At 30.7% G+C, this 27,805-nt stretch overlaps 2 pseudogenes; one reads left to right on the plus strand and one right to left on the minus strand.

The window, feature by feature from the left end:
• The first annotated feature begins 6,059 nt into the window (after positions 1–6,059).
• LOC145937912 (uncharacterized) lies at positions 6,060–8,823 on the plus strand (annotated as a pseudogene).
• A 16,595-nt stretch (positions 8,824–25,418) lies between these two features.
• On the minus strand, positions 25,419–26,705 carry LOC145937914 (uncharacterized; annotated as a pseudogene).
• Between the last annotated feature and the right edge of the window lie 1,100 nt (positions 26,706–27,805).

Raw genomic sequence — 27,805 nt, forward strand, 5'->3', positions numbered from 1 at the left:
CAACTGTTTCCAAGATGGCTGCCTCGACACGTCGTGACACGTCGTGATGACGCAATACTTTTTCCCAGCTAAGTATGCTATGTTCGCATTCACTTTTCCCTTATTACCTTTATTTAATGTCCTTTTCCTTTTTTATAGGTCTTCGCAGGATTCCAGGATCACCACGGACACAGGATTTTACGGACTTCCAGGATGTCGGGATTTCGCCAAGGTAAGTAACTTCACTTTAGTTAAAATATATAAATAAAATATATTTAACAAAAAGATATATATATGTTTACGTGTTTACAGGTTTAGTCTTTGGATTTAATTATCACAATGTCAAACGCTGACGCACGTCGCACGCGTCATTGGTCCAATCAGGATTGCGCCCGGATTTATTCGCGATGGTAATTCGCCCGAAACGCTTGTCCTATCACAGCGTACTTTCGCTCGCGATGATTATTTATCTCGCTGTTATTTGAACAAAAACTGCTATTATTGTACGCGCACAGTATTCGACTTCCGATAACGAGATGTTAACTATTTCGTTGTTATTTAACCGAAAAGTCATAAGACTTGATCTTCGATCACGAGATGTTAATTCTTACTCATACCCAATTGGAAAGCCACTATATTTGTCTTCCGATCACGAGATGTTAATACTTCGTTGTTGTCTGACCGAAAGCCTCGATCCTCTCTCGGTCTCTCCTTATATACCTTTTCCCCACTATGCTCGCTCCATCGGCGGCTCGACACATGCGCACTCCTCGCCGCCGCCTCGCGCTTGTGCTCAGGGTGATCAGGCTGATTAAATTAAAGTTCTACGCTAATATCGGGTTTTTTACCCTTGTCGCGTGTGAAACAAATAAAATATATGGATACATTTCCAATGGTAACAAAACAAATAAGTAATGACTGAATGTGTAGGAAAGTGTAAGTCCTACAGGTATAGAAAAGTGCAGTGAAGCTACACTTTATTGCACTTCTTGTGTTTTCGAGCTCTCTCGCTCACGCTTTCGCACTCAACAGTAAATAAGATATAATATACTAAATAATCAAAGAAAAATGCTCGCCGCATTCATAGGCATCTCGCCTATAAGTACACTTATATGCTACTTATAACTAAGTATAATTTATTACTATTTATTTATTTACAGGTGTTGCAGTAGGCTCCAGCCCGCTGTCATCGCTGTCCTCGTCCTGCTGGCATCGTCCCAGGATTGCCACTTTTGACTGGCTTCCGCTGTCGTCCGTTTTAAGCTCGGTCCTCAGGATCTTTAGACGCTTTATCACCTTAGGTGTAGATGGCAAGGATTTGTCGTCAGCTGTCGTGTCCTTGCTGCCTCCCCGCTCTGTGTCGCGATTTGGCGTTGCGGGTGTGTTTCCCTCCAGCTTCAACGTCCCCCTCTAAACCCTACAACTTTTGTAGGAAACATTTTTTTATTTAACGCAGTGTTTCTGAGATATTTGAGTGGGTCCTTTAAAATGGGACACCCGGTATATACATATACGATGTTCAGCGTAACGGTCCGTATGATTTTTTAAATGTTTGCAACAGTTTAGAAAAAAATTTATATTGTAAAAATTAATCTGTGTTACGCAAGCTATTACAAGCAATAAAAAATGAGGAAAAAATTTTTTCATAAAGAAAGTAAATGTTACCTTGAACTTTTTTTAATGAAACTATCATATTTTTTTATATAAATCGATTCTTTACAATATTCTGCATAAAGTTATAATGTAAGATGGTCAAAAAGCGAATAGCTTATGAAATATATTATACTTTAGTTTATACATAAACTATAAAATATCTCATAAAATAATTTTCTGATGATTTTATTTCAATTTTAAATCAATTGGTGTAAAGAAAATACATAGATATAAATAAAGATATAAATTGTAAACTAGCAACTACATATTTTCTTTAAAACTAAAATATCTCGTAAACTGTTCACTTTTTCACTATCTTATCCTTATAATTTTTATGCAGAATATTGTAACGAATTGATTTAGATTGAATATGGTACTTTTATTTTAAAAATTATGGTGACATTAATTTTTTCATGAAAAAAATTTTTTACATATTTTTCTATTTTACGCAATAGCCTGTGAAACAAATTAATTTGCACAATATAAACTGTTTTAAATTATCAGAAACGTCTCAAAAATCATGCGCACCATTACACTAAATACTGTGTGTATGTATATATATATTTATATGTATGTATGTGATTCATATAAAGTAACCGAATAAATTATTTGTGAAATTTGAAGACATGAAAAAATAGTTCATACTGACATATTTAGTACAAAGGGGAACATCATATAGTAATAAACGATTATTTGATGAGTTGAGACATTGAGGGCATTACAAAGTCTACTTCATTTTTTAAAATGGAATGCTATATTTTTTATTTTATAGGCTTTTTAAATACAAGTTCATTGATATTACATAGATATTCAAGGTCATAAATACATAGTAAAATAAAAGTCAAATGTATGACTTGTATTTCAGTTCTAAATAAAAATTCAAAGTATTGACCTTGGACTTGACGACACAGATGAATTTTATGTATCAAATGATGTACTGCTTATCTCTTACTTGTTAGTACTTCTAATGAAATATTTTTAAGTGTTACAGTTATTCGAGCAATCGTATGTATAATTATTATGAGTTGTTGATGGTTCAGAATACACAATGCTTTTCATATATTCCCATGATAAATGTAATTTATCAGATTGGACGTTAATGCCAGTTATGCCGGTCATTAGATTAGATTCTCTTAGATTATATTTTATAGGGCAATGTAAAAAACATGTGTATTCAAAACTATCTACAATTCGTAATAATAATACATGATTGCTCGTATAACTGCAACACTTAAAAATATTTCATTAGAAGTACTAAGAGAAGCAGTACATCATATGACATAAAATTCATCTGTGTCGTCAAGTCTAAGGTCAATTGAATTTTTGTTAGAACTGAAATACAAGTCATACATTAGACTTTTATTTTACTATGTATTTATGACCTTGAATATCTTTATGTAATATCAATGAACTTGTATTTAAAAAGCCTATAAAATAAAAAATATAGCATTCCATTTAAAAAAATAAAGTTGACTTTGTAATGCCCTCAATGTCTCAACTCATCAAATAATCATTTATTACTATATGATGTCCCCCTTTGTACTGAATATGTCGGTATGAACTATTTTTTCATGTCTTCATATTTCACAAATAATTTATTCGATTATGTTATATATATATATATATACATATTAGGGTGGTCGTTATATGGGTTTTTTCAGAATTTTAATGTTGGATAGTCGTAAATCGGCTTTAAATGTGAAAAAAAAAAATCTCTAATTTTTTCAGATTTTTATTTTGAGTCCTGAGTCTCCCTGTTGGCATATAATTTTCTTTTTCATTTAAAAAATATTTATTTAAGTTAGTTCTAGTCTAAAATAGCGACATTTTATGAAATACCGTTTCATTGCCGTGAAAATAGTAAAACATCGTATATGAGGTATTTCACTCGAGTTGTGTGTGTTATACTACACACAAATCGAGTGAAAAAATTTAAATTATTATTTTACGGAGTAATCAATATATCGATTAATTTATTATTTTCCATTGATTTTTTTTATTGAAGATATAATTTTTTTTGTATTCCTTTTTAATACAGCTTATTTTCTTGTATTGGTAGTCCTGATGATACATTGGGCTTTTGTTTTAGGTATTTCACATGAGAGCTTAATATCTTAACACCACAGTTCTGCAGCTGCTTCTGTCATCAATTTTTTTTCTGTTATCAATGTTTTTCTAAAAAAAAAAAAAAAATTATCGAAAATTTGCGCTTAATCATTGAGCACTGGAATGGAATTCCCTACACATCTTTTTCCTATATAGTCGAAAATAACGACGATTTAAAGTTCAAGGAAGATTCAAAAAAATATAAAATACGTCGTTACATTGCTTAAAAGATGGATAAATATAATTAACTGAGTTAAAAACACCCACGACTCGTGTGGAATAGCCCATATACGATTTTTGACTATCTTTTATGAAAAATTGAATAATTTTGTTCACTACTTTTGCAGCTGACTCCATCTAGAACTGAAGTAAATTAGTATTTTTTTCAAATTATTAAAAAATATCATATAAATAATATTTAAATAACATATAAATGAATAAATAAATGAATTGATATAAGAATATAACATAAGTCGAGTGAACTACCCCGTATACAATTTCATGCTATACCTCACGGCAGCGAAACTTATTTAAATCAGGTTTGTTGATTCTATTTTTAATCTAAAAATTACTTAAATTGGTATTTTTTTAAATGGAAAAAATCCACGTGCAAACAGAGAGACTCAAAGCTGAAAATAAAAATCTGAAAAAATTAGAGAATTATTTTTTTTACATTTGGAGCTGATTTATGACCATCCAACATGATCTTCCATTTAACGACCACCCTAATACATATATATAGGTGTATATAATTGTTATATAAGATTCAAATAGATGTTTTGGCGAAAAATTTATTTTAAAATAAAATATCAAATATTATTAAAATGCAATTTTAAAAATATTTTTTTCTCTGAAAGATAATGCAATCCTTTGTTTACTTTTTCATATATAATTAAAAATTATTATAATTTTTATTGTAGTTAGTGCCAGAGGCGGTCTATTCGTGTGCTGGTTGTAAAAAATAATTCCAGAGGCGATCTATTCGTGTGCTGGTTGTTTTAAAAAATAATTCCAGAGGCGATCTATTCGTGTGCTGGTTGTTTTAAAAAATAATTCCAGAGACGATCTATTCGTGTGCTGGTTATTTTAAAAAATAATTCCAGAGGCGATCTATTCGTGTGCTGGTTGTTTCACAAAATATTTTATACCAAATGCGGTTAGCATGTGCGCTTTGGTTTAGTGAAAAATATGGCATTTATATTGTCACAAAATTTTTAATAATAATTATTATTTCTATTATAAATCTACGATTTTAGATTTTATAAACAAAGGATTGCACTTATTTTTCAGAAACGTTTTTTAAATATTGAAAACATTTTAAAATATATAGAATTGTTAGGAAGTATGTTACATGTGGCATTTTATTTTTTGGCATAAGATTTTATAATATAACAATCTATTTTCCTTTGCAGGCGACAATTTTTAAAGGCATTGACATTGAAGGCCCAAGAAGCTAACTCCAATATTATAAAGATTACTGATGACGAATCCATCGATTTTTGTAAATCAAAGGGATCACCCAACATGGATTCAAAAATCAGTACCCAGGTAATGCAACGCTTGAAGTCAAATAAAGGTATGTATAACCAAAATGACAATTGCGATGATAACAATTCTTTTGTTATTGACAAGAAAGCCCTTCTAGACAGTTCTTGTATACAGGTGAACTTGCCTGAAGGCCGTCGCATTGTTGACAATTGTGATGATAACAATTTTCTTGTTATTGACAACGAAGTCCTTCCAGACAGTTCTTGTATACAAGAAAACTTGCCTGAAGGCCGTCGCATTGTCTTCTTTTTAGCTGGAAGGCTTCAGAGAAACCGTCGCATTGTCGATGACAATTGCGATGATAACAATTCTTTTGTTATTAACGAAGCCCTTCTAGACAATTCTTGTATACAAGAAAACTCGCCTGAAGGCCATCGCATTGTCGATGACAATTGCGATGATAACAATTCTCTTGTTATTGACAACGAAGCCCTTTCAGACAGTTGTTGTATACAAGAAGACTTGCCTGAAGGCCGTTGCATTGTCGACATTTCTCATATATGGAATGAAATCCAAAAAACATTTAATGATCATATGAAAGGAATAGAGTGCCAATTTAGAGATTGGAAACTCACGCATACTGTTCACGCAAAGGGTTAAAGACGCAGTTTTTCTTTAAGTGCCAAATGTGCAATACTGCAGCCAACTTCTGGTCAGAACCCAAAGAGCCAAAAACATTGGACATTCATATGGCTGCTGTAGCAGAAACTATAACAGTGGGAATTGGCTATGCTCAGCTGGAAGAACTGTGTGCAGCCATGAATATTCCATGTATGTCCGAGAAAACTTATATTAAAAATCGAGAAAAATTAGTCGATGATTTTGAGAAAACAGCCATGGAAAATATGAAAATGGCTGACGAAGTTGAAAAGCAACTCGCTCTCGAAAGGAACAATGTTATAAACGGTATTCCGTACATAACTGTTATAGCGGATGGTAGTTGAATGAAGAGATCGTACGGCACCGCCTACGATTCTCTTTCCGGTGTTGGTGCTATAATTGGTTACCGCACGGAAAAGATTCTCTTCGTCGGTGTCCGCAATAAATTTTGCACGATATGTGATGTAGCGGAACGAAACAGAATCGAACCAAGAGACCATAAATGCTATAAAAATTTTGATCGTAACGCAAGTTCCACAAGAATGGAGAGCGACGCCATTGCAGAAGGCTTTAAATGTAGTCTGGAAATGCATGGATTAATTTATAGAACGGTTATTGCCGATGGTGATTGCAGCGTATATCAGGCCATCGTTGATAACAGACCATATCGGGAACAAATGGTGATCGTCAAAAAAATTGAATGTACTAATTATTTGCTTCGAAATCTATGCAAAAAGCTGAAGGCTGTAGCAGAGACAACTCAGCAAAAAACGCAGAAAAAGCGTGGTTTCGTCAAGCTACAACGAAATGTTGTAAAAGACAACATTTCAAAAATACGAAAAGAGGTGATAGAAGCAATTGATTTACGAAGAGAACAAGAGCAATCTGACGATTATAAGGCTACAGAATTACAAAAAGATATATTAAATATTCCTAGCCATATATTTGGTGAACATAAACGATGTAAGGAACGCAGTCGTATATGTGACCTTAATGAAACGAAGAAAAATTATGTACCGTTTCTTAAGTTGCACGGTCTTTACCAAAAAGTTGAGAATGCTATCATATATATAAGCACTTATTCCGACAGCTTGTTGTTCAAATTAACCAACAATCCTGCAGAGTCGTTCAATTCGATAATCTGCAAAGAAATTGGTGATAAGCGCATTAATTTTGGTAACCGGGGCTCCTACAATGCTAGAGTTGCGGGAGCAGTTGTGCAATTTAATACGCAACATGTTCTCACGGAAGTACATAAAAGCATGAGTAGCAATGTTCCTCCTGTTATCGAGACTCTGGACAAGCAAAAGTTGCAAGAACTAGAGAATCTCGGGAAGTAAATGGAAGGCAAAAGAAATTTAAAAGGGAGTCAGGAACAGATTGTCATTACGGTCCGCAATCACAAAAACTGGATCTTCCACCCGATGTTTTTGAACAACTTCGACAAAATCATTTGGAAAAGTTGTTTGAAAATGGGAAAAATTGGAGACAAATTGAACGTAATACGACGGAGCAAAGTGATTCAAATTTGTGGCATACATTGAGACAGGAATTGTTGACGGCGTCTAATTTTGGAACCGTATGTCGCATGAGACCGACAACGTCTTGCGTCGCGACTGTAAAGAACCTTTTATTTCCTCCCTCTGTCGATACTGCGGCTATGAAATATGGTCGCGAAATGGAAAAAATTGCGAAAAAAGAATTAGCCGTAACATTAAAAAAGGAGATAAAAACTTGCGGTTTATTTATTGATATTAAAAATCCATGCTTGGGTGCTTCTCCTGACGGACTTATAGATGAAGATGGTCTGGTAGAAATTAAATGTCCTCTATCAGCTGAGCATTTAACAGCAGAAGAGGCCTTAAAGACGTTGCCTCAACTGAAAGGCATCTTTGATAAGAAAAATCCAGATAAAATGAATCGAAATCATAGATTTTTCTATCAAATTCAAGGCCAGTTAAATATAACGCAGCGAGATTATTGTATCTTCGCTGTATGGACGCCAAACAGCTTGAAAATAGTACGTGTTAATAGGGACAATGTATTTTGGAGTAATCAAATGCTGCCCTTTTTAACACGTTTCTATTACGATTGCATGCTTCCGGAAATCTTAGATAGTCGGCATAATAGACATATGCTAATTAGAAATCCAAGCTATATAATAGAAGCTAAAGAAGAAGCAGCTAAAAATGAATTAACCGAACAAGTCTTTGACAGTGTAATGTAGAAGACGAAAACCTTGCCAAAGAAAATAAATGTTTCGATTCAAATATTTTATCGATAAAAGCAACTATTACTGCTTTGAATGCAAAACAAGATGATGATTGCATCTTGGTTAGTTGCTCGAGAAATACAGAAGAGTTAACTGAACACGATATGGCAAAACAGAAAGAATTTCTAGATAATTCGGTAGCTCCTTTTTATTTGGTAAAGGCTAATGTATTACCTTTACATAGTAAAATAAATGACGAATCATTGGATCGATTGTTGCGCGTCGTAAGAGATAATTCTTGTTTTGAAACACAAAGTGTGCTATATGTGGAATATCCTCATATAATTGAAGCAAGTCGTAACGACAAAAGCTTACAAATTATTGGAGGAAATTGCAGTGATCACTGGCGATGTATTTCTTTTGACGGCACCAAGCTTCGAGTGTACGACAGTCTACCTGGTTGTACATACGATAAATTGGTGGCTAAAGAAAAAAATTACATTCATCGCCGTTATCCACAAATAAATAAAAATAATATAATATTTGAAAAGGTTCAAATACAACCTGATGCTATATGTTGTGGAATCTTTGCTGCAGCATTTGCTACAACTATAGCTTTAGGAGGAAATCCTTGTAAAGATACATATTGTAATAATGTTAAATATATGAGGCAACATTTTCTTCAAATTGTAGCAGAAAATAAATTGTCGCCTTTTCCTAAATAAAAATTTATCAAATCAATAATTTGTGATATTCCAATAAATATCGTTGCAAAAAGACGCCTCAATGCAAATGTCTCGTTTGCTATAATCGGAGAGACGAAAAAAAAAACATTTTGGTTGCGTTCTCACGGGAATGGGCGATGGAGGGGCCCATTCTATCCTCGATATTTAAATAAATATTATATATTTTGTTATTATCGAGTTACATGTAATATATCAATATAATTACTTATTCACATGTGTGTGTATGAATATATTTACTGAGTGTTCTAAATAAAACGTTACAAATTTTTAACTTTAAAAATATTATTTTTAGAAAATAATGCTACAAATAAAAGTTCCAGTATTTCAACGGGGATATACATAAGTTGATGTTACAGAAATGTTTGTAGAAGACAATTTTCAAGGTCATTTTAAAGTCAACTTGATTATTTTATATGGATTATTCTAAGTATTTATGTTAATTGATTCCTTGTAACATTCTGCATACAAAATTATATGGATAAAAGTCAATAATTGAACGGTTTACGAGATATTTTACATAATCTAACATATTTTGATATAAAATAAAAAATATTTCTTAAAATATTTAGTGTTCGATACTTTTATGTATAGAATAATTAGACAAATCAAATATAAAAAAGATACATAGTTATTTTTAAGAAAAGATATACAATTTGCAACATGCAGTTATATATTTTTTCGTAAAAACAACAACGTGTTTGTTTATACCAATTGATTCGTCTAATTATTTTATACATAAAAGTAAGATTATTGAAAACTAAATATTTTACGAGATATTTTGTATTTTATATCAAAAATATGTTAGATTATGTGAAATATCTCATAAACTGTTCAATTATTGGCTACTTTTCCTTATATTTTTTATGCAGAATATTACAAAATATCTATTTACATAAACGCTTAGAATAATTCTATATAAAATAATCAAATTGACCAAAATAAGCTTGAAAATTGCCTTTTACAAACATTTCTATGACATCAACTATGCCCCCCTTGAGATATTGAAACTTTTATTTGAAACATTTTTTTCTACAAATATTTTTAGAGATAAAAATTGGTAACGCTTATTTTAAACACCCGGTACATATTCTTACATCTCTATTCTTCCTATATATATATAAGAATTGCATGTCAATATATATAAGCAATATATATATAAACAATATTTAAATTGTGTTCAAACTATGTGATAAAGATAAGACACACATTTATACATGTATATGTTTTACTGTCATTGATACGCTTGGATAAATTAAAAACGCGTGCGTAACGATAGAACAGTAAAAATATAAAATGTTTTTTGATTTTAATATATGTTGAATACAATTCGAAATACTTTTTATAACATGCATGTAAATCTATTATACATATATATTATTGTCGATAATAGCGAAATTAAAATTGTCGGTAATTACCGACAATTTTAATTCCGCTTAGATGAGGGCGATAACCCGTCGGAGTTCGGCCGTCATTCCAGCATCCCCTTAAGTCAGGCATGTCAAACACGCGGCCCGCGGGCCGCATGCGGCCCGTCAACAAAAAACTGCGGCCCGCCGAAACTTCTTGAAAATCTTTTCAAAAAAATTGTTTTGTGAAAAACGATGTCAAATATCTTCTAAAAAATAATATTAAATTGTGATTTTATTTATTTTTCATTATAGTTTCTATTTTTGTTTTTTATAAAAAAAAGTAAAATATTTTTTATTATAGTTTCTATTTTTGTTTTTTTATTTAAAAAATCGTAAAATATTTTTATTTTAAAAAGTAACATAAGATATAAATATAAAGCGACTATGTATAATATACATTGAATATACTAAATATAATAATTTAAAAAATCGTATTTTATTTATTCTAGGAACATTGAAAACATGCGGCCCTCAGCTTAATACAAAATAGATCATGTGGCCCGTAATGCAAAACGAGTTTGACATGCCTGCCTTAAGTGTAAGCATCACATTTTATAAAAATATTTAATTAATTAGAGTTTATTTCACATTTATTGCACATTATTAATATTGAAAATGCATTTAATTGAGAATTCAATTATTTAAAAAATGTGAAAAATTCTGTTTTTAGTCATATAGTACATTTTTCTTATTTTTAAAAAATATTTTGATTGATAATATAATTATTTTTAACTAAAAATATTAAAGGCTTTAGAGCCGTACGAGGATGTCGGTGCGCCGATTCCAACGAGAAATTTATGCGCCGACATCCTCGTACGGCTTTAAAGCCTTTAATATTATTAATTATATTTAGTATATATAGGAGCCTTTAAAAATTCGTATTTATAATTATTTTTCTTTTTATAAAAAAATATTTTCTTATCTTTTTGAAAATATTTTTCTTTAATTTAGTAGCTTTATGACAGAAATTTTTTATTATTATCTAAAAAAATTAGATTAATAATTAATGATAATATAAATAATAATCAATGATAATATTTATTTTATTTTATTATATTTATCAGATATATTAAATATATTTATAAATTTTAACAATTTGTAAAATAAGATAATTATTGCATTAGACTTAGGCGTTGCAATATGTATGTATAGATATATGTATATATGTATGTATGTAATTCCTTTTATGTATGTTTTTACATTTATTATATATTTATTCCTGTCCTAACATTTTGTGTTTCAGACACAAGAATTAAATAATATAATTAATACAGCTGTTGAATCAGCTATGAGAGCAAGAGGAAGAGGAGTACGAGATAGAGGCAGAGGAGGACGAGGACGAGGAGGACGAGGAAGAGGAGGACGAGGAAGAGGAGGAAGAGGAGAAAGAGGAGGATGAGGAAGAGGAGGAAGAGGAGGACGAGGAAGAGGAGGAAGAGGAGGACGAGGAAGAAGAGGACGAGGGGAAATTAATATGTTTGTTTATACACGCTAAAATGATACATATAAACATACACATATTTTATATTCATCTTTTAAGACATATTTTATATTAATATATAATAAAAGCTAATATAAATGTAATATTAATATTTTGATTTATACACATTCCCATTTCTGTACCCTCTTCCTACACATAAACACATATTAAATAATAAAAAATAAAAATATGTAAAAGCATAAATATGTAAAATGTTTTAACGATATATACTATATATATATTTTATTTTTATTTAGAAATTGCATAAATTTAGATTGCTCTATAAGTACATTTATTGATTTATGATAATTCTGCTCACATTTCTATTACAATATCTGTTACATAATTAATGTTTTTAATCTTTCTCTTACTATATATTATTCGCTCTAACAATAAGTAGTGAAATATAAATGTGTAAATGTTTTTAGCATGTATTTTTATTATAAATATGTTTTTTATTTTTATATCGCTAGTAAATTAATCAACAGGGTAATTAAATTAATCGACCACACTAGCCAATGAATTTGTCTAAGTTATTACTTTATCGACCATATGGTTGTGATCTTTATAAAGTATAACTTGAAATTATTAATTACAAATTTTTCATAAGTGAGAAAAATATTGGTCCGAAAGTCGCTGAATCGGGAATCGAACCCGAGTCTTTCGCTTTCCGGGCGACTGCTCTTACCTCTAAGCTATTCAGACCCTTCGAAACAATACTTTTCTCTTTTGCTTTTATATAGTTTATTTGTAAATAACGCCTTGTATATCCGCCGGCGTATACTAAACAGTTGGAAAATCATCTATACGGGTGGGCTCCATGATTAGGTCCAGGAGCAAATTTAAATATGTTTTTTATTTTTATATCGCTAGTAAATTAATCAACAGGATAGTTGTTTTTTTAGCGAAAGACTCGGGTTCGATTCCCGATTCAGCGACTTTCGGACCAATATTTTTCTCACTTATGAAAAATTTGTAATTAATAATTTCAAGTTATACTTTATAAAGACCACAACCATATGGTCGATAAAGTAATAACTTAGACAAATTCATTGGCTAGTGTGGTCGATTAATTTAACTACCCTGTTTATTTTTATTATGTTAAAATATTAACACATTTATATTATACAACTTATTGTTAGAGCCAATATAGTGAGAGAAAGATTAAAAACATTAATTATCTAACAGATATTTTAATAAAAATTTGAGAATTTTATCAATAAATCAAGAAAAGTACTTACAGAACAATCTAAATTAAAAAAAACAGAACTAACAATAATTAAGTTTTTTTAAATTCCATTATAAGATTTTAAATCGAAATTATTAGATGTTCAATTTTGAGACAATTAAGCTGTATGACTAAAAAAAACATATTTTTGAACTATGAATCTTAATTCTCTCTCTCTCTCTTTTTTTTTTTTTTTTTTTTTTTTCTCTGAGAAGACGTGTCAAACATCGCTCTGCAAAAGTGCGACCAACTTTTAAGTGGTTATATAGTGAGGGAGAGTGGCGAAAAAGTATTGAAGTAATAGTTGCATAGACCGGAAATAGACATGAGTGTTATCTAACAGTAATATGCTGATTTGTGAGCGTGAGAGTTATATTTCTTGTATGAGGCATCGAGATTTCACGCGACAAGTAGACATTAAAGGTGGACACAAAGCGCTGACGTGTGAATTTGGACAAAGGTAATTGACCGCCTATGCTGATATTAACAGCTTCGGCCGGTAATTATCGATATGAACGATGAATATGACGAGTATCGATGCTCGGCATGTAAGAAGGCAATAAAAAATCAAGTTGTTGCATGCAAGTCTTATGTTAAGCTGTTTTACCATCCAGGATGTGCAAGTAAACAAAATTTATGATAGAAATCGCGAACTGGTGTCGTGTCCTGGCCCATTTGAGAAATTTACAATTGAAAGTGAAGCAGATATGAAGAAGGCACCGACAGCAGCGGGGAGCAGCAAGGAAAGACAAGGATCTACAGGATCTACGGGTTCGTTTACGACATCAAGCAGTGGAAATAGAATATCAGGAGCGAGTGGATCATCGAGTATTGACGTAAAAATAGATTGGCTTGTAAAAACTGTGAAAGAAATAAAAGACGAAACAGCATGTAAGAAGGAAATTAAAATGATGGTTAAGGAAATAGTTCGAGAAGAATTTGGAAGTATTAAACAAGAACTGGAAGACTTGAGAAGAATTATACAAGGGGGAGCGGGTGGACTGGCAGGAGGAGCTCAAAGATGTTATAGTGAAGCAGTTAAAGAAAATATTATAATTGTCAAACCCAAGGTGCAACAGGAGAGTGAAGCAACTAAAAAACTGATAAAAGAAAAGGTAGATATCAAGAATATGGCTATGGGAATAACGAAGTTAAAAAAAGGAAGTAAGGGAACAGTGATTCTCGGCTGTGAGACTGGAGAAGAAATGGAAAAGCTAAAGGCGACAGTACAAGCCAAGCTGGGCGAGAATTTTAACGTTACTGAGTCATCGCGGATGAAACCTAAGATAAAAATTGTCAATATTGACGAGGAAGAAATGGAGTTGAATGATGATGATTTAATAGGTACAATTAACCCATACAGCACAGATGGTTGCAGTTACATTGCAGGAACGTTGCAATCTTGCAGATTGCAGTGCAATCTCGCAGAGACATTGTAGATATTAGATATTGCAATATATATGTATTATTACGGCGCAAGATTGTAAAAATCTTGCAGCATTATTGCAGAGAAATGGAAAATATTGCGTGAATTATTAGTCGATTTTATAACGGACGCAATAGTTAGTAGCTTTTGATAAATAAATTGATTTATCGAATGTAGAAATATACATCAAATATACACACATGATTGCTATTTATTGTACGAAACATTGGAATGTATTCACTGCCGCCGCCACTACCGCGTTACCGCGCATGCGCGGGAAGGAATCCCGCCAATTTCACTGGTTGTGTGTTGTGTTATGTTAGTGCGTGCTGGCCCGGACACTGATTGTGCAAATTTAATTTAATAATATTTAATAATTATATAATAGTTGTGCGTTTTATATAATATATGTATAAAGATAACAATAAATTATAGATTTACAGAGTGTGCAAATATATTTAGAATAGGTAAGTAAAATTATTCATCTTTTTAGCCAAAGACGATTATTATACTTTGAGGTTATCTAATTTTCTAATTTTTACTTTTTTTGTAATTAATAATTTTATTGTAATTTTTTTCAGATAAAAATACTTTATTATTATTATACAAACGCATTAAAGAAGGAAGTGATATCTGCTCTGTGATATGCACATAAATCTCTCTGTAATATGGATGCGCATCAGTGATAAAAAAGGATAAAGTGATAATTATCTTGTGTAAATATAGAATAGTAAGTAAAATAATTCTTCTTAACCAATTTATTTAGTCTATTTTATTACTTTGAAGTTTATATTGATATATCCCTAACAGCATATTCGAAAGACATTCAGAGAACACCCTGCTGGAACATTTTTATATGTGTGCTGTTAGAGATTCTAATTTCTATACTTTCTCCTTTTTGTAATTAATAATTTTTATTGTAACTTTCTCAGATAAAAATATAACAAAGATATCAGAAAAGATATATATTGCGTGATATACATTGGCTGTGCAGTAATATACATATATGAAAATTATCTTGCGCAAATATATAGACTAGTAAGTAAAATGATTCTTTTTAGCCAAGATCGATTATTATACTTTGAAATAATCTGATTTTGTGATTTCTACTTCCTTCTTTTCGTAATTAATAATCTTTATTGTAATTTTTTTCAGATAAAAATAATTATTAGATGAAGGCATTGGAAAAGAAATTCTGTGTCCAAGGTTGAAAGATAAATTATAAAGACGGAAAAGGAATTAGAATATCTGAGCTCACAGGCTATGCAACGATACAAAATACACAATTATCTTGTCAAAATATAGGTAAGTAAAATCATTCTTTTTATAGAGTGTATACTCTTGGGAAAAATCTTGAAAACTTAGTATTCTTAGAAAATTTTGTTCAACCTTGAAAATTTATTATTGTCTAAATTAATTTTACAATTAATAAATCAATATTAAATGCTAGAAAAACTGCACTTTTAATAACTTTGCAATTGCAATGAATAGAAAACATTAAAAAACGAACACAAAAAAAACTTATTTTAAAAAGCTGCATCTACTTTTTTATTTTACTTGAAATTTTCAACGAAAATACAAGAAAGATCAGGAAATTCTCAGGGAATTTTTTTACAAGATTTGAAGACATTCTGTTTTAGCTAAAGTTGAGATTACTAATTTACTTTGAGATTACTTTGAAATTACTAATTTCTACTTCCGTTTTTTTGTGAAATTTTATGTGGATTAATGATAATAATACTTAATCTCTGAAACATCATATTTTGGGCATGTTCCGATATACACTTTTTTTTTCTACATATGAATCCTACAAAGTTACACATTTTTCCCAGCGATGCAAGATTTGTTGGATACAATCATTGTAAAAATTGACACGCATTCTTTTAAAAAAATTTTATTAAAATTTTATTAAAAATTTTAATAAAATTTATAAAAAAACTTATTCATTTATAAAATTAACTTATATAAAATTTTTATAAATTTTATTAATTTTTAATAAAATTTTAATAAGTTTCTTCTATAAACTGAAAGAGCCTATGTGTCGATTTTTACAATGATTGTATCTCATAGATCTTGCATCGCTATGAAAAATGTGTAATTCTGCAGGATTTATATGTAAAAGAAGACTAACAAATGTTTGTGCACAATTTCAACTACTTTATTTTATGTATATCTGTATTTGCTAGGTACATTTATGTTAACTTTTGTTGAGCAATTAAATTACAATTATTTATTTATATATTTATACAGTGCGCAAAAAGTTAACAAAAACGGTTTAGTATTTTGACAAAAAGCATTTTATAAAAAAATGTTTTAGACAGAAAAATTGTGTAGAGTTTAAGAGAGAGAACCTATATATTTAGTGATTTGAACGGTTTGATTTTAGATAGCATTGTTCAAGTCATCAAGAATATCTTGAATTTTTTAAATTGAACCATTATATTTTTTTTATATAAATCGATTCCTCACAAAATTCTTTAATTTAACATAATCTAATATAAACTATGAAATATCTCATAAATATTCATTTCCCAATGATCTTACCTCAATACTTTTATGCACAAAATAATGAGAGAAATCGATTGATAAAGGAAAACAGACAGTTGTTTTTAAGATAAAATATGTAATTTGTAACTAACAACTACATACATATTTTTCTTAAAAACAACTGTCTGTTTTTCTTTACCAATCGATTCTTCTGATTATTTTATGCATAAAAGTATAAAGGTAAAACCATCAGAAAATAAATATTTTACGAGATATTTCAGTTTATGTTAGATTATAAAAAAGTAAAGTATAAAATATTAAATATTTATAAACTAAATATAAGTATAAATATAAAATATTCATAAACTATTCGCTTTTTGGCCATGTTACCCTCATAATTTTTTATACAGAATATTGCGAGAAATCGATTTATATTAAAAAATATAGTGGTTCTATTTTAAAAATTCAAAATGATCTTACCCTGATCTTGGTAACGCCATCCAAGATCAATGTGATAAGATCTGTAGAAAAAAAGATATTTTTTAAATCCTAAAATTTTTATCCCAAACATTTTTTTCTAAAATACATCTTTTACGAGATCATGCATTTTAATTCATCACGTACAATCATTACTGGTTTCATATTATTCATGAATTATTTATTTATGAATTATTTATTTATAAATTTATTAATTTTTTCAGCTAAACACTTTAACGCTCGGCGGAAATACTATGAATATTATGATAAACAATATTTTTAAAAAAATTATGGTGAATGCTTTAGCTGTGCAATTCAGTTGGGCTGGAATAAAGGAAAACTTATATTCAAAGATTTAATTCTTACGAAAATAATTATACGTAAGTTTTCTTTTAAGTTTTATATTTTTATGAAAGATATACTAGATATATACTATATTTTAGACATTTAATCACCTTTTGTATATTAGCAAATATATTTAATAATTAAAATGATATCCTTATTTTACAGAAGCTGTGAGATTACACACGCTATTTAGTCAGGTGACAGATGCCGAATTTGCACTATCTATTTCTAAATGGTTAGCTCAAGCTCCTTTGAGAACCCAAAGAGAAATGTATGTATATTTACACACACACAGACACACACGCACGCACGCACACACACACACATTTTTTATTTCATTGAATTATATTATATATATTAACGCTATAACTTTATTTCTTTCTCTTTTTCAATATTTAGGAAAAATAACGCTCAAACAGAAGAAAAATAATTTATAACGACAAAGCCTATGCATACAAAATATATGCATTATACGTACCTGCGCATGTATAACCATATATATATATATATATATATATATATATATATATATATGCACATACTAACATTTAATATAAAATTAATATAAAAGTTATAAAAAAAGCATTCCAAATAAAAAAATATATATATTATATATTATATACATATATGTATGTGTTATATATAAAACTGTGTGGTAAAATTAATTAAAATTCTTAATTTTTGTTTATTTTATAAAAATGATTAAATGGCTGTCAAAAAAATAGTTTATTTTCTAATTCTAATAATTTTTTTTCTAATAAAATAATTATATATGTCAATATATGTATTTGTATAATGATTAAATTTGTAATAATTTTATTTTATTCCCAATAAAATATATATATTGTATATAAAATTTGTTTTTATTTATTCAAAACAAAAATTAATAATAATTATAGTAATTTATGCCACAAAATATTAAACAATAATAAGAAAAATATTTTTATCCATTGTTGCAGATACATTGCGCTGCAACATTGCTGCGATGTTACAGCACAATATTGCTAAAGGCGGACATTTTGACGTTGCTGTAATATTGCATCGATATTGCATCTACATTATGCAACTAATATGCAATATTGCAATCTTGCAATGAGATATTTCTGCAATCTTTTTATAATCTTTCTGTGCTGTATGGGAAGAAGCAGAACAAAATTGACGCGAAAAATGAAGGAATTCATATGCGAATAGTGAAGAGAATAGTTAAAGAGAAAATAAATGAGAAAGATCAGTCCGGAAGAAGAGGAAAAGATGGTATCGTAATAATTGAAGCAGATGAAGAGACTCATGAAGTAATGTTGAGCAAAGGGAAACTGAATGTAGGGTGGAGAAAGTGTCCTGCATTCAATCACATTAACATTAAAAGATGTTTTAAATGCTGGGGTTATTATCATATTGCAAAGAATTGTACGCGTAATGAAACATGTCACAAATGTGCAGGAAATCACAAGGTGAGTGAATGTACAACGACAAAGAAAAGATGTATAAATTGTATGTTTAAGATTCAAACATACAATTTGAAAATAAATGATGAGCATGGCGCACTTCATCCGGAATGTCCGACTTTCAAGAGGGCGATACAGGAGGAGGAGAGGAGAGCCGGCTGGGAGGAAGATAAATAGCAACTACAGAAGGAAACGGAATTAATACTATATACAAATGCGCAAAGTTTGATGGCGCATAAAGACGAGATACAGCATCAGATTATGAAGAAAATGAATCCTGCGTTCATAGCGTTATCAGAAACCAGAGTGACTGCTGAAATTGAAGACTGTGAAGTGAACGTACCGGGGTATAGTATGATTAGATGTGATGCTGAAAACAGAAATACAGGAGGGGTTCTTTTATATGTAAGGGACGATATTAAATATGAGATAGTATTAGTAAAAAAGTTAGAAGCGAATTGTTGGTGTGCTGCGATTGAGGTGAAAGATAAATTGTATAAAGGAGTGATAACAGTAATATATCATTCACCGAGTTCATCGCATGGTGAGTTCGTGAGATTTCTGGAGGATATAATAGAAGAATTAATAATACGGGGAGAATGTATAGTAATAGGAGACTTTAATATATATATTATGTTGGACTCGTTTTATACAAAGAAGTTACAAACGACAATGTTGAGCTTAGGCATGAAACAATATGTAAATAAACCGACGAGAATTACCAAAGATAGTAAGACAATTATAGATTTAATTTATGTGTAGGCATTTTATATAATTCTCGCGAGAGATAGATCGAGTCTTTAACCGGCAGTATTATGTTATTCGACTTTGTATCTCTGTGTGTCCTCGTATTATTTATTTTTTGCGTCCGTTTATTTTGAGAGCTGTATCTCCTTGAGGATATTGTCTTCCTCAGGAGAAGTAACGAGATATCCACCTCTATCCCGATTCTATTAAATAATTCTAATTGGCCCGTCGGTTCGGGGTGGGGAAGGTTTAAGGACCTTATAGTATAAAACGCGTTGATTTTCGGGGAACGCGCTCTCTTTTTCCAAGCTCCGAGAATACAGCAGAGATACAGCGAAGAAATCAGCGATCTAAAGGAAGCGACACATCTTTTACCGTTAACGAGGCTATTACATATATCCTATACCGAACACGCAATAAACATATATCAATATCGTAAAGATATTTAATTAATACGTTGACAATCCCGACCTTTCCTGACAAATATAATTATTCGGAGGATTTCCATCAACCGCCTACATATGCTAATAATAAAATAGAAGTGCAAGTAATTCATGAACCTAAAATAACGGACCATGCGTGGTTAAAAGTAGATCTTAATGCGAATAAAATTGATAATAAATACAGAGAATTTAAATCTAGGAATTTTAAAGAGTTTAATGTAGATGAATTTTTAAATTAGTGGAAAATAAATTAGGAAAAAGCCAAGATATGAATGTCAGTGTGAGAGCGAAGAAACTTGTCGATAATATAGTAGATGCGTTGGATGCTACAGCACCTAGAAAAAAATTTAGAATTCCGAAAATATGGGAAGGGAAAAAGTGGTTTTCGGATGAAATAAGGGAAGCAGCGGCTAAAAGGGATGAGGCGTACAGTAAAGCGTTGTATGATGACACGGATGAAAATTGGTCACAGTTTAAAATCGAAAGAAATGCAGTGGTTAAACTAATCAGGACAAAAAAAAGAATACTATGAAAATATGATAGATCATAACAAGGGAAATCCGACATCTATGTGGAAAACCTTAAAAGAAATAATAAGGGGCGAACCAACGGGTACAAAAAAAATAGAGTATATAGATTTTGAAATATTAGATAATACTGAAGGGTGCAATATAGCTAATAAATTTAATTTATATTATATACAGAGTATTGAGAACATAGTAAAATCTGTAAGTAGAGATAAGTTAGGAAGTCCAGGTAAAAGAATTATTTTTGTTATTGAAAGCGAAGGAATAATGGAAAATTTTGAGATGATTAGAATAGAGCATTTACAAAAAATTGTTATGGAACTACCAAAAAAGAAAGGTACGGAAGAGGTATTAACTAGTGATATACTTAAAGCAGTATTTTGTGTAATAAAAGAGGAATTTATTGATATAATAAATAACTCTTTGAGGGAAGGTTGCTGTCTAGAAGGTTGGAAAACGTCTATGATAATACCGATTCCAAAAATAGAAAAAGCCAGAAAAGCAAGTGAATTTAGGCCTATTAATATGTTACCAATATTCGAGAAAGTATTAGAATTAGTAGTTAAAAAGCAAATTGAGGCGTATTTAGAAGATAACTGTATTATAACAGAACATCAGTCAGGTTTGAGAAAACAGTATTCGTGTGAAACAGCGATTCAAACAGTCATTGACGAATGGAAACTGGTAGTTAGTGAGGCAAAAATGGTGGGGGTAATTTTCAATACGGAATTAGAGGAACAGCTTTGGAATGGTTAAAATCATATTTAAAGACTAGAACAGAGCAGGTACGATTTAACAATGAATGGTCTACATTATTGGCCACAGAATATGGAGTACCACAAGGATCTGTATTAGGACCTTTGTTATTTATAATATATATAAACGATATAATTAAAGTCTGTCCGGAGGGATGTAGTATAAAAATGTTTGCAGACGATAGTGTACGTGACTGGAGGAAGTAGTGCGGAATTAGAAAGAAAAATGAATATGGCATTTGTTACAGTGGAAAAATGGATGAATACAAATAAGTTAAAAATGAACGCAGGGAAAACGAAATATATGATAGTTCGAAGTATAAGAAAAGAACTGAGAGGTAACATTACACTGAAATGTTTGGATGGAACGGAGATAGAGCGTGTGGAAAGAATAAGATATCTAGGCATAATTATTGACGATAAGTTAAGATTTAAGGACCACTGTGATTATATGCTAAAGAAAATAGGGGAAAAAGTGAGTTTTTTAAATAGAATAGGTAACTACATATCGGCATACATTGGATGTAGATAAATAGATAGATGTGTTTATTAGATCCCCTATGGGGTTACAATTATTTTACAACCATTTGATAGCTTACGTCTAAACTTATTTCTACGTACGCAACTTAATCCAGCTTATCTCTACCTTCTTATTCTACGCTCTTCTCGCTTTCTCTCTCCCTTCCTAACCTCTCCTCTCTCTCTCTCTCTTTCTTTTCTATTCCGACTGTTCTCTCTCCTACCTTGCTTCGCTATCTACATTTCCTTAACCTACTCTGAGGATGCATCCCGATGAAGGAAGAAATAGCGGAACGGAATGGTAACGGACATGAAACTAGATAGAAGGCTAACCAATCAGAATGATTCCGTTCAATTTCATTCCGCTTTTTTGTAGCCGGGTTCCCCATGACAAACATTTTACGGAACGGAACGGAAACGGAATAGAAGACATAACCTATCCGTGAAATGTTAACGCAGCATATATTAATAATATATTATTTATTATATTATTTTACAATTATTTCATACGACATGGTAAGTATTCATTATATTTTATCTACCAACAAAGTGTTAGGCCCTGTGTATGCAATAGAGAAAATATTAAGCATAAATAGGAAATATTAGAAATAGGAATTATTTTAAATAATAAAATCAAAAAGACTCTGTAATATACGATCTGATATCTGATTTGTATTCCTAATATTTAATATTTATGCTTAATATTTTCTCTATTGTGCGAAGAGCCTTACGTATTTATAACAATATATATTTTAATTTTTAGGAACAATATAAGTGTAGATATTGCAAGTGGATATTAAAACCTGAACAACTTGCAATTCTTGCTTTGCAAATAATCTAGACTCACTAAATGTTATGAATATGTTTTTATTAACTAAAATAAGAGAGTGGAAATGTAGCCCACAATTAAATTAGAATAAATACATTCGAAGAAAAAAATTAATTAAAGCCATTTTGATATACAAACATTTAAGAAAAAAGAAAGAAAAAACAATATACGAAGAATTTGGGTTCGATCAATTTTTAGTGAACAAAAAAGATATCAACAAGGCGATAGTAATAATTTGATCAAAGAAATGGCAAATACTGCATCTGACAAATATTTTGAATATTTACGTATGAATACTGATTCATTCACTGAATTATTACGGTTAATTGAGCCAAGTATTACAAAACAAAATGTCAGATCTCCAATACCAGCACATACACGATTAGAAATATGTTTACGATATATGGCAACAGGCGACAGTATGCACTCAATTTCATTTGCATTTCGAAATGGACTAAATACAGTGTCTAAAATTGTGTCTGAAACATGTCATGCTATTTGGAATAATTTAAAAGATAAATATAAATCGGTAATAGATAAGCCATTCGAGCCGTACGCGGATGTCGGTGCGTCGATTCCAACGAAAATTAATTTTTCGTTGGAATTAACTAATTGTGCACGGGGCACACATTTTGCTTGGTACACCGCCAAGACTTTATAAAGGCGTTATTTACAAATAGTTATTTATCAAGGCAGAGAAAAATATAGAGTCGAAGGGTCTGAATAGCTCAGATAGTGAGAGCAGTCGCCCGGCAAGCGAAAGGTCTCTGGTTCGATTCCCGATTCAGCGACTTTCGGATCTATATTTTTCTCGCCTATAATTCTGTAGGGGGGTTAGAGGGGATCTTTGGAATTAGAAATCTCGAATTGAGATTGTTCCTTAATAAAGTCTTGGCGGTGTACCAAGCAAAATGTGTGCCCCGTGCACAATTAGTTAATTCCAACGAAAAATTAATTTTCGTTGGAATCGACGCACCGACATCCACGTACGGCTCGAATAGCCTATCTATTACCGATTTATATTTGATATATATCGAGCCTTTATATTCTTAGTGTTTAAAAGATAAAGTTTTTCCTGAAAATTCAGAAAATGTATGGCTACAAAAAGTAAATAAGTTCGAAAAATTGTGGAATTTTCCAAACTGCATTGGTGCCATTGACGGAAAACACGTTGTACTTCAGGTATATAAAATTTGTACATTAATATTTATTTTGTTATATTAATAGTTGGTATATTAATAGTTTAACTTCATTTTTGCATTTTTCAAATTTTAGGCTCCACCTCATAGTGGATCAAAGTATTATAATTACAAAAATGCTCACAGCATTGTACTTATGGCACTCGCTGATGCCAATTATTGTTTTACTATCGTAGATATTGGTGCTGAAGGCAGACGAAGCGATGGAGAAATATTCCATGACAGCGAACTGAAGCATCAATTAGAAAATAATTACTTAAAGTTACCAAAACCAAGATTATTTTCAGAAAACAGTGTACCATTACCCTATGTTATAATTGGAGACGAAGCTTTTGTTTTAACTTCGTATATGTTGCGTCCATATCCTCGATCGTGTAATTTAGATATTAAGAAAAAAGTATTTAATTATAGATTAAGTCGTGCACGGAGAGTTGTAGAATGCGCTTTCGGCATTTTAGTAGCAAGATGGAGAATCTTTCAAAGGCCTATTGCAACAAATGTTAATAATGCAATTTTAATTGTTCAAGTAACTGTCTGTTTGCATAACTTTTTAATGAAAAGAGATTTAAATTTTCCTATAGAATATAGATCATATTCTGTACAAGATATAAATTGTTTAAATAATATTCGTTATTTTACAAGTCGCTAGTATATAAAATAATAAATGGTAAAGTATTCGACCAAACTTACCTTTTATATAAATTGTTGTCAAGCATTATGCAGTTTCGAAAGTCCTGTACAAGAAAATAATACATTTCGTGGAAGTATTGTTAGAGATCTATTTCCGCAATACTTTTATACATCTGGAGCTATAACACAACAATAGACAAAAGCTTATACAAATGATTTTTAAATAAATTTTTATTTCAAAATAAATATTTGTTCTTGAATACTTCATAAATATCTTATTACATATACGTATAAAGTCTTTTAATATAAAACAGTCTTATATCATCTTATAATTATCTCAGACTTTTTTACTTATCACTATATCATATTATATCTTAATTAATAACCAATACTATCAATATTTTTAATCTCAAGGTAAGTTCTTTTTAAATCTTTTACAAACTTAAACACTTTTAAATACTTTTACAAACTTAAAACACTTTTAAATACTTTCATAAACTTTTAAATATTTTTAATTTTTCAAATAAAAAACTTTTATGTACTTATTTAGTAAATAAACATAATGAAAAATAACTATAAAAGAAAAAAAAATTAAAATTTTTACGAGAATCCTCATATGCTCTTCTTTTTAAACTTTTCCCGACTCTTCAATTTCGTAAAGTTTTGTTAAAATTTCTATTTCTAATTTTAATCTTTGTCTATATGAAAGTCTATGTAGACCTTTAGCTAAACGTAGTACAAATCCATCAATCAGGCTTGGTTCATTGTATTTGTTTAAAGCTTCTATAAGAGCCTCATCATACTTATCAAAATGTGTAGATTTCTTCTTTCCTATTAACAAAGCAATACATGAATTAGTTAATACTTCAATGTTTGTATTTAATATTTCTAAATATAATAAAGAAATTTTACTTTTTGATGTTACTGATATTGGAGTAGAATTTGAAGATGGAGAAACTGGTCTACACTCCAAAGTATTATCGTTCAAATTTGATTCCACATTATCGAAATCATTGATAGTTGATATAGACGCTTGGCTTGATGTAGATGCTTGAGAATCTGCTAATCTTAAAGAAGTTATAGTTCTGAAAAAAATATTAAGGAATTATTATAACATCAGTGTTAAATAATTATCGTAATTAAAATAAGAAATATTTTTATCGGCTCTCAGTATTTAATAACCAAATGTGATTCTTAAATTCGGCCTAAGAGCCAAGCACGAAAATTAATTTTCGGACCTATATTTTTCTCGCCTATTTTCCCGTTGTAAAAATTCGAGGATTATTAATTTGATGGAACTTAGTAATCTCAAACCAAGAGATACCGTTCCGAAAAATTAGAATTAATTTTCGTGCTTGGCTCTTAGGCCGAATTTAAGAATCACATTTAGTTATCGTAATTAACATTATTAATTCAGCAATCATTATTCTACTTACTGTCGATGTTCTAAGGTATCATTTAAGAACGTCATTAAATTATAATGACGAAAGGATGGCATAATTGTTTCAGATTTGGGTATACCAGCAGCGCCACTTCTTTGTTCAAGAGCTTGTCGTTTTTATATAAATTTCTGGCCTTTCTATAACAATCCTTTAGGTAATTCCACCTTTTCTCAGCTTCGCTCTGTGTATATGAGCCTACGACATATAATTTGTAGCATTATAATAATGTGCTAAATAAAACGCAAAGTCAACACAAAGACACATAAACATGTCCCTTAATGTAGCTTAATATGATTAAAATAATGTGATTAATGTGATTAAAATTTACCTTTTAAATCCACACTAACTTCATTCCACAAGTCATCCTTTTGTTTTCTTCCTCTTTGTTTCAATGGTAAGCGAAAATCATATAACGCAGGTTTATTTTTTACAGCTGTGATGAGATCCTCATCCAGCTTATCTTTATCGCACATATTATATTCGGTAGTCCCATCCTTTTCTGCAATAATTATTTATTAGTAAAATAATCTATACAATTTATTGGACTTCCGTTTCCGGATGGCTAGGAGAGTGACACGTGTGAATCGAGTGCGAGAGTTAGGCGAAATACACAGCGAAGAGAGAAAGGGAGTAAACGAGAGAGTGAAGGAGTGTATGTGAGAAGAAGAGTGAAGGGTGCAGAAATAAGGGATAGGTAAAGGGATAAGAGAAAAAGAGAGATAAAAGGGATAGAAAGTGAAGGTGACAGGCGGTTTCTTAAGGCATAGAGTAGAGAGTAGAATAGAAAGGTAAAGTGGGAGGGAAGAAGTAAGCGGCGGCAGAAACCTGGAGGGAACTAGAGAAATTAGGAGGTTAAAGAGATAAGAGAACAGCACAAATATAACTAGTGGGGACAAAGATGGAAGAAGGAAAGAAAGAAGGCGCGATAATAATAAAGGGAGGGAAGTTAACGAAGGCATTGGCGGAAAGAAGAGGAAGTACAGGTAGCACAGGTTATATAGAAGATTGGTGTAGGAGAAAAAGAGAGTTAGAGGGAAGAGAAGAATTAGAGGAGGGAAAAGAGGTTAAAAGAGTGTTAAAAGAACCGGAAAAAGAGAAGGAAGAAGAAGGAGGTATGGAGTTAATATTAAATGAGATTAGAGAATCAAGAAGAGAGGGAAGAGAGGATAGAGAAAAAATGAAAGGGGGATTGGAAAGGATTAGGAAAGAGATGGAGGGTATTAAAAGGGATATGAAAGAAAGAGAGGAAAAATGGGAAAAAGAAAAGAAGGAACTAATGGATAGATTAGAAAAATTAGAAAAGAATATGAAGGATAAGGAGAAGAAGGGGATAGAGTGGGAGGGAGAATTAGATGGGAAAGATGGGGATTAGAGGGGAATTTAAAAGAAGAGGAGGAAGAAGAAATAGGGATAGGAGAGATTAAGAAGGCAATAGGGAAATTAAAGGATGGTAAAGCGATGGGAGGGGACGGAATTCCAAATGAAGTATGGAGGTATGGAGGGAAGGAGATAGAAAACTGGATATGGAAAATATGTAATAGGGTGTGGAAAGGAGAAGGATGGCCAAAGGAAT

Source organism: Prenolepis imparis, unplaced genomic scaffold (assembly GCF_030444845.1).
Source record: "Prenolepis imparis isolate NDT839.2.m4 unplaced genomic scaffold, iyPreImpa1.0 SCAF_6, whole genome shotgun sequence".
Lineage (NCBI taxonomy): Eukaryota > Metazoa > Arthropoda > Insecta > Hymenoptera > Formicidae > Prenolepis > Prenolepis imparis.